The sequence below is a fragment of the Callospermophilus lateralis genome, chromosome 5 (assembly GCF_048772815.1).
Source record: "Callospermophilus lateralis isolate mCalLat2 chromosome 5, mCalLat2.hap1, whole genome shotgun sequence".
NCBI classification, from domain to species: Eukaryota; Metazoa; Chordata; class Mammalia; order Rodentia; family Sciuridae; genus Callospermophilus; species Callospermophilus lateralis.
Genome location: NC_135309.1, coordinates 163,430,959 through 163,435,653, shown reverse-complemented (window position 1 = coordinate 163,435,653; position 4,695 = coordinate 163,430,959).

The following is a 4,695-nucleotide window of genomic DNA, read 5'->3' as shown; positions in this document are numbered from 1 at the left end:
CACTGGGTGCAGACACAACCTGCCTAAACCTGCAGGTTTCCATGTGCGTAGCAGGTCGCAGCAAGGAGTGGGGAGAAGAGACCTGCTCAAGGCCAAGGTGAGACCTGCTGAGATCTGAGGCCCTGGAGTCAGGAGGAACCCGCTGTGGGGAGCTGCCCAGGGCACACACAGCAGGGGGGTGCCACAAAATAATTGCCCTGATTTGAACATTATCTGACGTCCACCTGGGTCAGGTCAGAGCATGGTGGCCTCTGCAAACATACAACTTCTATGTGTCAATTAAATGTTCTTTTTTTTTTCCTTTTGAATTTCTGGCAATTGCTGTAATACAAGGCCAAGGCCAAGACAATAAAAGATTGAATTGTGTGTTTTTATGAACAAAGAAATGTTGAAAAATTTTTAATAATAAAATTATTGAGATAAACGTTTAGCAATTTTAAGAGTCTTAAATATGCTTAAAATGAGCAGGTGTGTCTCCCCTGCACTGCTCTGACCGCACCAGGGACACCAGCTCTGGGAAGGACGGTGTGGAGCCCTGAAGAGCTCTTGAGAATAGTGAAGTCATCCCACAGGATCGACAACTACAAGCTCATTAGTTTCTACTCTGAACCCTTACTATCAACATGAGAGCTTCCGACACGGCGCGGTACTGAGTCAGCAGAGTCGAGTAGATTGAATTTGTTCCCACAGAACTTTAAATAGCAGCCTCAAGTTTAGTTAATTTGATAGGTTTTTAAATTCTAATTTTCAAAAGGAACTTTTAGAACAGAATACATTATTTTGCTAAAGACTATTCAGATTTGGATTTGGACCTGTTGGTGACATGAGAAACCAAGTAGAACAACTTCGCACCCTCCCAACACTTCCTTAAAACCACCACGAGCTGCTGCTTTTCAGAAAACAAAGGCCATTCCAGTGGACTTGTTTTAGCGTGTTCACTGCTCAACACACACTCAGCCTCTCTGTGTTGGGGAGTTGACACAGCTGAACTGAGCGTCCGTCCTTCCTCTGGGCCTGCTGGAGTGCAGGGGTGGCCCTGGTCTGCTTCAACCCACTGCGGGCAGAGGGATCGAACGGGAAGGTCCTGTGGAAAGCCCTGGAAATCTGGCAGGTGCAAGGGGTTCTGGAAGTACTCCTTCCTGGCCACGGTCACTCGGAGCGGGCAGCTCGGCAGCCCAGAGCCCCATACCCACTTGCTCGGGGGGACCAGCCGGCCAGCAGGGCACTATCCACATGGGCATCGGGCCAGTCCCCACCGCCTGCTGCGGCCTGTCTGCTGGGGAGCTCCCCTGGGCCACCTTGGCCATGAGCACTGTGCTTCCAGTACCTCCCAGTACCCCGGCCTGGGGAGTCACACGGCACAGCACTGCCGCGGCCGGCTGGGAGGACACTGCACGCAAGCCGAGGACCCACAGAGCGTACATGTGAAGCCAGCACTGTGTGCCACCCAGTCACCATGGTTTCTCTACCCTCCTAAGGGAGTCTCAGCTGAGAGGGGCTCTGACGAGGACTCTGGAAACCCCTCGCTCAGTAACGCCGAGAGAGAACCACGGAGAACTTGGGTGGATGACGCCCGTGTTTGGGGAAAATCCTTTTTCTGTTTTGTCTTACATAAAAATAGTTTCTCAAAGACTATCTTTAGCAACCAGGAGAAAAAGGACTTATTGATTACCTATCACAAGGAGGCAGTAATGATGTGATTGAACAAAATATTTCATAATATATGATTTCATTCAATATCTGACCTTAAGCACATATTTAAAGATAAAACAATTAAAGAAAGTATAGCTAAAATTAATTAACAGGAAACCTAGACAGTGAGACCACTGCTTCTTCCCATCATTTAGTGCCTACCTAGCAAGACTGCTTGGCCTCCCAAGACAGTGGGGAAGAGGCTTTTGTTGCTTCTAATTAGAAAGAACTGTCACTGTCCTAAATTCAATAAATAAACATAAGCGTAATAAAATAAAAACTATCTGATAAACATATCAAAGGAGGGAATAGACACCAGCAGAAAGGAACTTTCTTTCTCAAGATTTACAATCAGTCTTTTTTGTTTTTTTAATTCTAAAATATCATTGAAGTAGGAGTTTGGTTTGCACATTATTACGTGTCTGTTTCTTCTTTCATTAAGACTCTCCCCCACAGAAGCAGTTTAAAGTCGTTTTCAAAGCTCTCTGGAAGACTCTCTCTGAGGATCAGGCAGAAGGGGCCGGGCCTCAGATCTGCAGGCTGGGCTCCCCGGCAGGTCAGACCTCAGGAGAGGACTTTGTCATATGGAGATGTTTAACGGTCCAGCGCGCAGCCTGGGGAGGCTGCCTTTTATCTTTGCAGGGTTTGAACATGATCCTTCCAAAGCCAGATAACCCAGGAAAGGCCTTGCGGGGGCTCCTGGCTGCTTCCTCCCTGGCCCCTCCCCCTGGGCCCGGGGGGACCAGTCATTAGGATTCCTCCTGGAGACTGTCTTGAAGTTCTCATTGGGCTTCAGTCTGTGTGTTCCCACAAAACAGCATGCTCCCAGCAGTTTTCCTTTTACTTTTAACCAGTAAGAAGCGGTTTTAAGAGTTAGCCACACATGTGCAGTTAAAGAGTGTTTTGAATGTGTGCATCTTGTAAACATTGAAAAAGTGGCAACAGAAATGGCTGTGAGGACTTAGTCTCATCAGGTGACAACGCTCTGCCTATGACACTCGGGGTCTGACTATGCTGCTTCTCTGGTAACTCCTGAAAGAGGCATCCTCGTGACTTCCCACTAGACGACTACGGTGCACACTGGACTGTTCAGTCACCACGGAGAAGATGAGCTTGTCCCCGGGCAGGCCCAGTCAGCTTGGCTTTCCCCTCGGGGTGCTGACTTGCCTGCTGAGGATGGGCCAGGTGGCTGCCCAGTGGACTTCTCCTAGGACCTTCACTGCGCCTTGCCAGAGGTGCTGGAGATCAGAGCTTTTCCCGGAGAACCAAAGTTTCTTTCTTTCTCCTGCAGAATACAGTAACAACTGATGAGTAAGTGACTGATTACAATATACCAACACTGGAGTCGTGACAGTGGGCAGACACACAATTGCCCGTCACAATGTGGTAACAATTCCTGGGTCCTAGCTGGGGGTTTCCATTCTCAGCGGGGCAGGATCTGGGACGAGCCCTGGGAGCCTATCACTGCTCAACCTCAGCATGGTGGCCCAGAGGGGGACATCCTGGAGCACCATGTCCTGTTGGAGCAGAGGGGTCCTGCCACCCAGCGGGACTGTAAGTCTTCACAGACAGCCCTCTTCATTCCCAGAAAATTCAAACCTAAGCAATGCAATGGCCAGGTGGCCCTCGAAGTCCAGAAATGGCTTCATCGATAGCACTGAGAGCACATTGGTGACCATTTGTTGAATTCTGTCTTTCAGAACATTGCACCCTAGATCCACCACTCCACCGAGACCGAGGGAAAGGAGTGCAGAGGCCTGTGCCCACTGCGGGGTCTCCGTCCACCACGTTACTCCTCCAGCTCTGAGTGGTGGGGGTCCAGGCACCTGTGTCTTCCTGGGACGCCAGCTAATACAGAAATGCTTTGCTCCTTGGACGACTTGCTACACAGTGATGGGTAAGTGAGACAAAGAACTCTCAAGCCCCTGCAGACGTCAGGGCATCGATTTCCCTCACACCAGGTTTATTTCCATCTAGGATTTCCTGTTCTCTCTCTCTCTCTCTCTCTCTCACACACACACACACACACACACACACACACACACACACTCTTCATTTCTTAATTCTGCCGTTTCGTTGGATACCTACTGTGTGCAGGGATGAGGAAGGAGAGACGCTTCCAGACGGTCCTGTCTGGAGTGGTGACCAGCTGGAGAGGGAAGCCCGGGTGGCACCGCAGGTGGCAGAAGCACTGAGGAGACACTGAGGTCTCCTTAGTGATGACGTCCACCCTAAGAGATCTAGGAACACCTCAGAAAGGGACACTCGGTTAAGCCTTAGAGAACGGGTGTGTTTTGTCAGAGGAAGGAGAGGAGAGAGACCATGGAGGGGGATCCAGCCCCGGGGCTTAACCAGAGAGAAGGCATCTCCAGCCTACAGAGGAGCAGGCGGGCTGCAGACATCAGGGCCAGGCTGGGCGGCCAGAGCTCGTGGGGCATCAGAGCTGTCACTGGCTGAGCTTTTGCTCTGGCAAGGGCTACGTCCATCATCCTGTCCTGGGGCGTCTGAGCTGCCTCGTACCTTCAGACTCAGATGGCAGGGGACGCAATTCAAAACTCTGCAGAAATTACATGTACTGCGCACTCAGTGACCAAAGACCCAGCCTCCCGAGATGAGGACAAGGGCCTCACTCTGACCATTTGTGTCAGCGTGGCACCAGAGCCACTCCACTTGAGGAGGAAGAGGGAAGTGCCTCTCCTGGGGAGGACTTGATTTCATACTCAGGAACTTTCAGGAATCCACTGCAGGAAGGTGGAAGATGAAAGCAGCCAGGTTGCAACACAGTATCAAGAAGCACTTGTATTTCTGTGCCAGGGCACTCAAGAGTTTCAAAGTAACATTGGGAAAGCAGCTTTATTTAAACCAGTAGTATCCAAAGAGCAAAATGCTTAGGAACAAACTCAACAAATGTAAAATTTTACCCCGAGAGTCACAGAATATTTTTGAAAAAAATGGAAGAAGATCTAAATTAGCTGAGTGTGGTGGCATGTGCCTGTATTGGGA